The 12,236-nt window shown below is 46.2% G+C and overlaps 1 non-coding gene across 1 annotated transcript; it reads right to left on the bottom strand.

Moving 5' to 3' along the window:
- Positions 1-770: 770 nt before the first annotated feature.
- On the bottom strand, positions 771-874 carry LOC120362849 (U6 spliceosomal RNA). The gene has a single exon (XR_005578649.1). It is a non-coding gene; the product is annotated as a U6 spliceosomal RNA (small nuclear RNA).
- Positions 875-12,236: the final 11,362 nt, after the last annotated feature.

Raw genomic sequence — 12,236 nt, 5'->3', positions numbered from 1 at the left:
AGGATTGCCCTTTGGTGAGCAGGGCTTAACCTGCTGAGCCTTGAGGCAAAGAATTGGAGATGGTTCTTTTAGGGGTCTGTATTCTGGATTCCAGAAAATGTGCAAACAGGAAAAATAAATGCGTCTTTATTTTTGCGTCCTTTTTAACCTGGTCAAGGAACATTCCAACAAAAAAGTGCTGGAGCAAGAAGATCTCAAGCTGTGACCCTCTAGAGGGAAGCGCGTTCTGTATTCTGAAAAAAAAGAACTCGTATCCTTCTAGAGTGTTACCGTTTGGGAAAGCAGCGTTGAAGTGGATGCTGATCTTGGTAATACATTTGCAGAGCGTGCTTACAGTCAGACTTGGATGACGTTGGGGTTCTGTGTTCATCTTTTTCCAAGGCAGGGTCTCCTGAACTCAAGTTATTTTCTTTTATTTATTTATTTATTTTTAAAATAAGGGGCCGGGCACAGTGGCTCAAGCCTGTAATCCCAGCACTTTGGGAGGCTGAGGCGGGTGGATCACGAGGTCGAGAGATCGAGACCATCCTGGTCAGCATGGTGAAACCCCGTCTCTACTAAAAATACAAAAACATTAGCTGGGCATGGTGGCGTGTGCCTGTAATCCCAACTACTCAGGAGGCTGAGGCAGGAGAATTGCCTGAACCCAGGAGGCAGAGGTTGCGGTGAGCCGAGATGGCGCCATTGCACTCCAGCCTGGGTAACAAGAGCGAAACTCCGTCTCAAAAAAAACAAAAACAAAAAATAAAAAAATAAAAAATAAAATAAAATAAAATAAGGAATGCTTCACGAATTTGCGTGTCATCCGTGCGCAGGGGCCATGCTAATCTCTGTATTGTTCGAATTTTAGTATATGTGCTGCCGAAGCGAGCATTTTTAATTTTTTTATTTTTTGAGATGCACTCTCACCTTATCGCCCAGCCTGTAGTGCAGTGGCAGGATCTCTGGAATACAGGCACCTGTATAACTTTTTTTTCTTTTTTTTTTTTTTCAATGGAGTCTTGCTCAATTTCCTGGGCTGGAGTGCAGTGGTGCAATCTCAGCTCACCAGAAACATCGTCACCCAGGTTGAAGCAATTCTCCTGCCTCACCCTTCCAGGTAGCTGGAATTACACGGGCACCCACCACCACACCCACCTGATTTTTATGCTTTTAGTAGAGATAGGGTTTCACTACATTGGCCAGGCTGGTCACGAGCTCCCAACCTCAGGTCATCCACCCACCTCACCCTTCCAAAGTGCTAGGATTACAGGCATGAGTCACTGTGCCTAGCCTCAAGTGGTCCTCTTGAGTCAGTGTAGACCGTGGTCTATCCTGCAGGATGTTTGTGTGTGTGACGATGTATATTCTTCAACATCTTCCATTCCATTTTGGTTGCTTCCATCAGGACTGTGTGTCCCTGTACTGGATGGAACTCAGGTGAACACTTGGCTCCACATCTATTGCTGTTCTCTAGAAATTCTGCCAAATTCTCTTGGTGAAAGGTAAAGTATGTCTAGTGGGCATTGCTTCTTCTCTTTGGGGACAAAACTCAGGAGGAGGATTGTTCCTTGACGAACAAGGCTAACCTGCTGAGCCTTTGAAGGAAGAAACTAGAGACGGTCCTTTTAGGGGTTTTTGTTCTGTATTCCGGAAAACATGCAAACAGGGCAAATGAACGCATCTTTAGTTTATGTCCATTTTAACCTGTCCAGGAAATTTCCAACAAAAACCCTAGAATGCTGGAGCAAGAAGATCTCACGCTGTGACCCTCCAAAGGGAAGTGCTTTCTGTTGTCCAAAAAAAAAAAAAAAAAAAAGAAAGAAAGGCCTTCCCTTTAGAGTGTTACTGTTTGAGAAAAGCAACGTTAAAGTTGTTGCAGATCTTGGTAATACAATTGCAGAGCGTGCTTATCATCAGACTTGGATGATGTTGAGGTTCTGTTTTGTTTTGGGGTGTTTTTTTTGTTTTTTTGTTTTTCTTTGAGACGGAGTTTCGCTCTTGTTACCCAGGCTGGAGTGCAATGGCGCAATCTCGGCTCACCGCAACCTCCGCCTCCTGGGTTCAGGCAATTCTCCTGCCTCAGCCTCCTGAGTAGCTGGGATGACAGGCACGCGCCACCACGCCCAGCTAATTTTTTGTATTTTTAGTAGAGACGGGGTTTCACCATGTTGACCAGGATGGTCTCGATCTCTTGGCCTCGTGATCCACCTGCCTCGGCCTCCCAAAGTGGCTGGCCTCCCGAGTAGCTGGGATTACAGGTGGCCACCACCACAGCCTGGCTAATTTTTGTATTTTCAGTAGAGACAGCATTTCACCACATTGGTCAGGCTGGCCTTGAACTCCTGACCTCAGTTTATCCAACCACCTCGACATTCTGAAGTGTTGGGATTAAAAGTGTGAGCCACCATTTTTTGAGATGACATCTTGCTCTGTTGCCAGGCTGGAGTGCAATGCCCGATCTTGGCTCACTTTGCATTTTTAGTAGTGATGAGGTTTCTCCATGTTGGCCAGGATGGTCTCCATCTCTTGACCTTGTGATCTTCCTGCCTCTGCCATTAAAAGTGCTGTGATTATGGGCATGAGCCCTGCGTTTGGCCCAACTTTTTGTATTTTTAGCTGAGATGGGCTTTCACCATGTTGACCAGGCTGGTTTCAAGCTTCTGACCTCAGGTGATATGCCCGCCTCTGCCTCCCAAAGTGCTGAAATTACAGGCATGAGGAGACACCATGCGTGTGGCCTTATGTATTCCTGTCCAAAATTTAGTGAGAAACTTTTATGGCCTAGCCTGCGGTCTATCCTGGAGGTAGTTTGTGTGTATAACAAGGCATATTCTTCAATGTCATAGATTCCATTTCAGATGCTTCCATAAAGACTGTGTGTCCCTGTACTGGAACTCAGGTGAACACTTGGCTTAGCATCCCTTGCTGTTCTCTAGAAATCAGGCAATGCTCATGGTCAAATATAAGATATGTCTAGTGCGCATTGCTTTCTGTCACTGGGGCCAAAACTCAGGAGGATTGCCCCTCAATGAACAAGGCTAACCTGCTGAGCCTTTGAAGCAGAAACTAGAGATGGTCCTTTTACGGATTTATGTTCTCCGGTTCCAGAAAACGTGCAAACTGGGCATCTTTACTTTTTGTCCTGTTTAACCTGGTCAAGGAAAATTCCAACGAAGAACCCAGAGTGCTGACCAAGACGATCTCAAGCTGTGACCCTCTAGAGGGAAGCGCGTTCTGTATTCTGAAAGAAAAGAACTCGCAGCCCTCTAGAGTGTTACCGTTTGAGAACAGCAACGTTGAAGTGGATGCTGATCTTGGTAATACATTGGCAGAGTGTGCTTATAGTCAGACTTGGATGAGGTTGGGGTTCTGTTTATGTTTTTGTTTGTTTGTTTTTAACACAGCAGGGCCTCTTGCCCAGGCTGGAGTGGGTGGCACTTCCAGAGAGATCTCTCAACCTCCAGTGGTCCTCTTTTTATTTATTTATTTATTTTTTTATTTTTATTTTTTGAGACGGAGTTTCGCTCTTGTTACCCAGGCTGGAGTGCAATGGCGCGATGTCGGCTCACCGCAACCTCCGCCTCCTGGGTTCAAGCAATTCTCCTGCCTCAGCCTCCCGAGTAGCTGGGACTACAGGCGTGCGCCACCATGCCCAGCTAACTTTTGTATTTTTAGTAGAGACAGGGTTTCACCATGTTGACCAGGATGGTCTTGATCTCTTGACCTCATGATCCACCCGTCTCGGCCTCCCAAAGTGCTGGGATTATAGGCGTAAGGCACCGCGCCCAGCCTATTTTTTTATTTTTTGAAACGCACTGGCTCCATTACCCATGCTGGAATGTAGTGGCAGGATCTCTGCTCACCCGAAACTCCGCCTCCCAGATTCCAGCCTGCCATCACGCCCTGCTAATGTTTTCTGTTTGTTTGTGAGGAGTTTTTGCTCTTTTTACACGGGCAGGATTGCAGTGGTGCAATCTCAACTCAACACTACCTCTGCCACCCAGGTTCAAGCGATTCTCCTGCCTCAGACTCTCAGGTAACTTGGATTGCAGGCACCTGCCACCACACCCAGCTAGTTTTTGTGTTTTTAGTAGAGATAGGGTTTCACTACTTTGGCCATGCTGGTCTGAAACTCCTGAACTCAGGTGATCCACCTGCCTTCACCTCCCAAAATGCTGGGGTTACAGGCATCAGCCACCGCTCCTAGCCTCAGGTGGTCCTCTTGAGTCAGCCTAGACTGTGATCTATCCTGGAGGCTGGTTTGTGTGTGCGACGATGTATATTCTTCAACATCTTACATTCCATTTTGGTTTCTTCCATCAGGACTGCATGTCCCTGCGCTGGATGGAACTCAGGTGAACACTTGGCTCCACATCCATTGCTATTCTCTAGAAATTCTGCCAGATTCTCTTGGTGAAAGGTAAGGTGTGTCTAGTGGGCATTGTTTCTTCTCTTTGGGGACAAAACTCAGGAGGATTGTTCCTTGATGAACAAGGCTAACCTGCTGAGCCTTCGAGGAAAGGAACTGCAGATGGTCCTTTTAGGGGTTTCTGTTCTGCATTCCAGAAATGTACAAACAGGGCAAATAAATGCATCTGTAGTTTTGTGTCCTGTTTAACCTGGTGAAAGAAAATTCCAATAAAAAAACCCCAGAATGCTGGAGCAAGAAGATCTCATGCTGTGGCTCTCTAAAGGGAGGTGTGTTCTGTTGTCTGAAATGAAACACACGCCGTCCCTTTGGAGCGTTGCTGCTTGAGAACAGCAACATTGAAGTTTGATGCTGATCTTGGTAATATACTTGCAGAGCATGTTTACGGACTTGGATGATGTTAGGATGCTGTTTTTGTTGTGTTTTTTTCTAAGGAAGGGTCTCTGATGCCCAGGCTGAGTGGGTGGCACTTCCAGTGAGATCTCTTGTGCACAAGTGGTGCTCTTGTTATTTTTTTTATTTTTATTTTTTTGAGACGGAGTTTTGCTCTTGTTACCCAGGCTGGAGTGCAATGGCACGATCTCGGCTCACCACAACCTCCGCCTCCTGGGTTCAGGTAATTCTCCTGCCTTAGCCTCCTGAGTAGCTGGGATTACAGGCACGTGCCACCATGCCCAGCTAGTTTTTTGTATTTTTAGTAGAGACGGGGTTTCACCATGTTGACCAGGATGGTCTCGATCTCTTGACCTCGTGATCCACCCGCCTCGGCCTCCCAAAGTGCTGGGATTACAGGCTTGAGCCACCACGCCCGGCCTTAATTTATTCATTTATTTAGAGATGGAGCCTTGCTCTGTCACCCAGGAGGGAGTGCAGTGGCAGGATCTTGATCACTGCAACCTCTGCCTCCTGGGTTCAAGCGATTCTCCTGCTTCAGCCTCCCAAGTAGCTGGAACTACAGGCATGTGCCACCACGCCTGGCTAATTTTTTGTATTTTTAATAGAAATCAAGTTTCACTGTGTTAGCCAAAATGGTCTCAATCTCTTGACCTCGTGATCTGCTCCCCCTCGGCCTCCCAGAATACCAGGATTACAGATGTGAGCCACTGTGCCCAGCCTCAAGTGGACCTCTTGAATCATCCTCCCAAGTAGTTGGGACTACCTGGGCTTGCCACCACACTTGGCTAAGTTTTTAATTTTTTGTACAGATGTGGTCTCTGTTGCTCAGGAAGGTCTGAACTCCTGAGCTCAAGCGATTCCACAGGTATGACCCACCTTCTCCTGCTGACCCATTTCAAAGATAGTTGACATGTCAAGGTATAGTGGGCCACAGTCTCAGCTACTGCCGATGCTGGAGTGGGAGGGTGCTTTGATTTCCAGACTGCAACATGCACTGATCACACCCTGTTTAGTTTTTGGTTTTGAGACACAGCCTCACTTTGTTGCACAGCCAGGAGTGCAGTGGCATGATCTTGGTTCACTGCAACCTCTGCCTTCCAGGTTCAGCAATTATTTAGTTTCAGCCTCCAGAGTAGCTGGGGTTACAGGTGCGTGGCTACCACACCCAGCTAAAATGTGTAGTTTTAGTAGAGACTAAAAATAGTAAAGACATGTTGGCCAGGTTGGTCTTGAACTCCTTGCCTCAGGTGATCCACCCGGTTTGGCCTCCCAACATGCTGGGTTTACAGGCATGAGCCAAGGCACCCAAGCAAATCACAGGTTTACATAGCCACTGGACTCCAGCCTGGGCCAACATAGCAAGATCCCATCTTATTAAAAACATAGATTAGCCTGTATGCCTGTAATCCTAGCACTTTGGGAGGCTGAGGTGGGTGTATCACCTGAGGTCAGGAGTTCACGACCAGCCTGGCCATGATGGTGAAACCTCATCTTTAAAAAAATAAATGAATAAAAACAGGTTACATGCCGCCTGGTTCCAGATTTCATTTGGTTTGTACATTTCATTCACTGGTCTCTATCAGCTTAGTTTAATCAATCCAAACCATGTTTCCTTTTTAAGAGAGTAAGTGGGCCGGGCGCGGTGGCTCAAGCCTGTAGTCCCAGCACTTTAAGAGGTCGAGGTGAGTGGATCACGAGATCAAGAGATCGAGACCATCCTGGTCAACATGGTGAAACCCCGTCTCTACTAAAAATACAAAAAAATCAGCTGGGCATGGTGGCGCATGCCTGTAATCCCAGCTACTCGGGAGGCTGAGGCAGGAGAATTGCCTGAACCCAGGAGGTGGAGGTTGCCGTGAGCCGAGATCACGCCACTGCACTCCAGCCTTGGTAACGAGCGAAACTCCGTCTCAAAAACAAAAACAAACAAAAAAAAACACACATTGCCAACCAGGTGCACTGGCTTATGCCTGTAATCCCAGGTGGGTGGATCTTGAGGTCAAGAGTTCGAAACCAGTGTAGCCAACAAGGCAAAACATCGTCTATCCTAAAAATACAAAAATTAGCTGGGCATGGTTCCAGGTGCCTGTAATTGCAGCTACTCAGGAGGCTGAGGCAGGAGAATCACTTGAACCTAAGATGTGGAGGTTGCAGTGAGCTGAGATCACACCACTGTACTCCAGCCTGGGAGACACGGCAAGACTCCATCGTGGAGTCATCTCCACGGCACTTCTAACCTAGATCTCTTGGGCTCAAGTGGTCACCACCCTTTTTTTTTTTTCTTACTACAGAGTCTCAATCTGTGGCTCAGTCTGGAGGACAGTGCCACATTCTCTGCTCACTGCAACGTCTGTCTTCTGAGTAGCTGAAGTTACAGGTGCACACCTTCACACTTGGCTAATTGTCGTATTTTTAGAAGAGATGGAGTTTTACCACGCTGGACAGGTTATTCTTGAACTTCTGACCTCAGGTGACCCATCTACCTCAGCCTCCCAAAGTGCCAGGATTACTGGCATGAGTCACCCAGCCCAGACTCCTCTTTTTTAAATGTGTAAAGCAGGCACTTACATGTAGAAATTATTTTACAGCCAGGCTTGGTGGCTCACACCTGTAATCCAAGCACTTTGCAGGCCAAGGCGGTCAGATCACCTGAAGTTGGGAGTTCAAGAACAGCCTGACCAACATGGTAAAACCCTGTCTTAATTAAAAAAAAAAAAAAGAAAAAGAAAAAAATTATTTTACATATGAGCATATAGTATATGGAACATACTTTTTTTCAGACAGAGTTTCAAAAATATGTGATGTATATATATATATATATATATATTTTTTTTTTTTTTTTTGAGACAGAGTTTCACTCTTGTTACCCAGGCTGGAGTGCAATGGCGCGATTTCGGCTCACCGCAACCTCCACCTCCTGGGTTCAGGCAATTCTCCTGCCTCAGCCTCCTGAGTAGCTGGGACTACAGGCGTGCGCCACCATGCCCAGCTAATTTTTGTATTTTTAGTAGAGACGGGGTTTCACCATGTTGACCAGGATGGTCTCGATCTCTTGACCTCGTGATCCACCTGCCTCGGCTTCCCAAAGTGCTGGTATTACAAGCTTGAGCCACCACGCCCAGCTCAGATGTATATTTCATCATATATATTTCTCATATTTAGAATATAGTCATATACCCACAAAATCCTCTTCTCCACACAGACAATCCTCTTATATCATTTAACATATTTTTTTATTTCCTTGTTTGTATGGTTTTGCCTGGTTCTGTTTTGTTTTGAGACAAGATTCTGGCTGTCTTGCCCAGTGTGATCTTGGCTCACTGCAACCTTCACCTGCCACCTCAGCCTTCTGAGTCGCTGTCTGCAGGTACGCACCACCACCCACCCTCAGGTAACTTTTACATTTTCTGTATGCATAACGTTTTACCATGGTCCCCATGCTGGTCTTGAACTCCAAAGCTCAAGTGACTCTCCTGCCTTGGCCTCCTAAAATACTGTGTTTAGTGGTCTCACCCAGCACGGCTCACCTGGACTTGTGTATTTCTGCTAAAATTTTATTGAGGAGGTTTTACGGCATAGCCTGTGGTCTATCCTGGAGGATATCTGTGTGTGTGACAATATATATTCTTCAACATTTTTTTTTTCTTTGAGATGGAGTTTCGCTCTTGTTACCCAGGCTGGAGTGCAATGGCGCGATCTCGGTTCACCGCAACCTCCGCCTCCTGGGTTCAGGCAATTCTCCTGCCTCAGCCTCCTGAGTAGCTGGGATTATAGGCACGCGCCACCATGCCCAGCTAATTTTTTGTATTTTTAGTAGAGACGGGGTTTCACCATGTTGACCAGGATGGTCTCGATCTCTTGACCTCGTGATCCACCCACCTCGGCCTCCCAAAGTGCTGGGATTACAGGCTTGAGCCACCGCGCCCGGCCTCTTCAACATCTTATATTCCATTTTCGATCCTCTCATCAGGACTATGTGTTGCTGTACTGCAACTCAAGTGAATACTTGATTCAACATCCATTGCTATTGACTAGAAATCCAGCCCAATTGTCTTGGTTTAAGAAAAGGTATGTCTGGAATTCACTGCTCTTTCTCTTTGGAGATAAAACTCAGGAGGATTGCCCCTTAATAAACAAGGCTAACCTGCTGAGCCTTTGAAACAGTGACTTGGAGATGGTCCTTTTCTGGATTCTAGAACACATGCAAATAGGGGCAATAAATGCATCTTTATTTGTGTGTCCATTTTAATGGGGTAAGGAATATTCCAACAAAAAACCCAGAGTGCTGGAGCAAGAGATCTCATGTGGTATTTCTCCAGTGGGAAGCATTTCTTGTTGTGTGAAATAATACCAAGGGCTTCCTTTTAGAGAGTTACTGTTTGAGAAAGACAACGTTGAAGATGATGCTGATCTTGGTAATACATTTGAAGGACATGCTTATAACCAGACTTGCATGATGTTATGCTTTTGTTTTTTTGTTTAAATTTTTCCCAACACATGGTGTCTGTTGCCCAGGCTGAACTGCAGTGGCACTTCAACCTAGATCTCCTGGTCTCAAGTGGTTCCCCTGAAACTTTTTTTTTTTTTTTCCCTTGAAACAGCTCTGTGGCTCAGTCTGGATGGCAGTGGCACATTCTCTGCTCATCTTGGTTTGCTGCTACGTCCACCTGCCACCTCAGCCTTTTGAGTCACTGGGTACATTCACGCATCACCACACCCAGCTAACTTTTGTATTTTTTGTACACACAAGTTTTTATCATGTTGGCCATGCTGGTCTTGAACTCCCGAGCTGAAATGATCCTCCTGACTTAGCCTTCGAAAGTGCCAGGTTTAGCTGGGCGCGGTGGCTCAAGCCTGTAATCCCAGCACTTTGGGAGGCTGAGGCGGGTGGATCATGAGGTCGAGAGATCGAGACCATCCCGGTCAACATGGTGAAACCCCGTCTCTACTAAAAATACAAAAAATTAGCTGGGCATGGTGGCACGTGCCTGTAATCCCAGCTACTCAGGAGGCTGAGGCAGGAGAACTGCCTGAACCCAGGAGGCGGAGGTTGTGGTGAGCCGAGATCGTGCCATTGCAATCCAGCCTGGGTAACAAGAGTGAAACTCCGTCTCAAAAAAAAAAAAAAAAAAAAAGAAAGTGCCAAGTTTAGTGGCGTGAGCCACCACCCTCAGAAATACACAAGAAGTACGTGTGTATTTCTGCTCAAATTTTATTGAGGAGCTTTTACAATGTAGCCTGGGTCCTATCCTGGAGGATGTCTGTGTGTTTGACAATATATATTCTTCAGCATCTTAGATTCCATTTTGGATGCTCCCATCGGGACTGTGTGTGTCGCTGTACTGGAACTCAAGTGCATACTTGGCTCGATATCGTTGCTGTTCTCTGGAAATCCTGTCCAATTCTCTTGGTTAAAGATAAGGTATGTGTAGTAGGCATTGCTTTTTCTCTTGGGAAGCATAACTCCGGAGGATTGCCCCTTGAAATAGGCTAACCTGCTGAGCCTTTGAAGCAAGGAACGGGAGATGGTCCTTTTAAAGATTTATGTTATGGGTTCCAGAAAACATGCAAATAGGGCCAGTGAATGTGTCTTTATTTTTGTGTCCATTTTAACCATTTTAACCAGGTCGGGGAAGATTTCAACAGAAAACTCAGAGTGCTGGAGCAAGATCTCATGCTGTGACGCCCTAGAGGAAAGCACTTTCTGCTGTCTGAGAGAAATGAATGAGTTTTCCTTTAGAGAGTTGCCGTGTGAGAAAAGCAACATTGAAGTTGTTGCTGATGTTGGTAATACGGTTGCAGAGTGTGCTTCTAATCAGACTTGGATGATGTTGAAGTTCTGTTTTGTTTTTGTTGTTGTTTTCTAAGATGGGGTATCTGCCCAGGCTGGAATGCGATGGTGCTATCTCAGCTCACTGCAACCTCTGCCTCCCACCTTCGCCTCCAGAATAGCTGTGTGCAGGGATGCACCACCACACCTGGCTAACTTTTGTATTTTAGGTACAGATAAGGTTTCACCATGTTGCCCAGGCTGGTCTCAAACTCCTGAACTCAAGTGATCCTCCAGCCTCAGCCTCCTAAAGTGCTAGGAGTAATAGAGGTGTGAGCTGCACTCCATTCATACTTGAGTATTTCTGTTCTTCTTCTTTTTTTTTTTTTTTTTTTTTAAGACGGGTCTCACTCTGTTGCCCAGGCTGGAGTGTAGTGGCATGATCTTGGCTTACTGCAACCTCTGCCTCCCAGGTTCAAGTGATTATTCTGCCTGAGCCTCTTGAGTAGTTGGGATTACAGACGTGCGCCACCCCACCAGTTTAATTTTTGTGTTTTTTCTTTTGAGACGGAGTTTCGCTCTTGTTACCCAGGCTGGAGTGCAATGGCGCGATCTCGGCTCACCGCAACCTCCGCCTCCTGGGTTCAGGCAATTCTCCTGCCTCAAACTCCTGAATAGCTGGGATTACAGGCACGCGCCACCATGCCCAGCTAATTTTTTTTTTGTATTTTTAGTAGAGACGGGGTTTCACCATGTTGACCAGGACGGTCTCGATCTCTTGACCTTGTGATCCACCCGTCTCGGCCTCCCAAAGTGCTGGGATTACAGGCTTGAGCCACCGCGCCCGGCCAATTTTTGTGTTTTTAGTAGAGACAGTGTTTTACCATGTTACCCAGGCTGGTCTCAACTCATGAACTCAAGTGATCTGCCCACCTCGGCCTACCAAAGTGCTGAGATTACAGTCGTGAGCCAGTGCTCCTGGTGTCTTTCCAAATTCTATTCAGGAGCTTTCACTGCCTAGCAATGGTCTTTCCTGAAGAATGCGTGTACAACTGTGTACATTCTTCAGCATCTTAGATTTCATTTGGATGCTTCCATCTGGACTGTGTGTCTCTGTACTGGAACTCAAGGGAACACTTGGCTCAACATCCATTGCTGTTTTCTAGAAATTCTGCCCAATTCTGTTGGTTAAAGAGATGGTATAATGCCGGGCGTGCTGGCTCACACCTGTAATCTCAGCACTGTGGGAAGTTGAGGTGGATGGATCACGAGGTCAGGAGTTTGAGACCAGCCTGACCAATATGGTGAAACCCCATCTTTAATATATATATATATATATATATATATATATATATATATATATATGAGAAAAAAAGATAAGGTATAACTAGTAGGCATTGCATTTTCTCTTTGCAGACATAGCTCAGGAGTGTTGCCACTTGATGAGCAAGGTTAACCTGCTGAGCCTTTGAAATGAGGACCTGCAGATGGTCCTTTAGGGTTTATGTTCTGGATTCCAGAAAACACGCACGGAGGGACAGCAAATGCATCTTTTTTTTTTTTTTTTTTTGAGACGGAGTTTCGCTCTTGTTACCCAGGCTGGAGTGCAATGGCGCGATCTCGGCTCACCGCAACCTCCGCCTCCTGGGTTCAGGCAAT

The sequence above is a fragment of the Saimiri boliviensis genome, chromosome 14 (assembly GCF_048565385.1).
Source record: "Saimiri boliviensis isolate mSaiBol1 chromosome 14, mSaiBol1.pri, whole genome shotgun sequence".
Taxonomy (NCBI): domain Eukaryota; kingdom Metazoa; phylum Chordata; class Mammalia; order Primates; family Cebidae; genus Saimiri; species Saimiri boliviensis.
The sequence above is the reverse complement of the archived record's forward strand: the minus strand, read 5'-3'. Positions and strand labels throughout refer to the sequence as shown.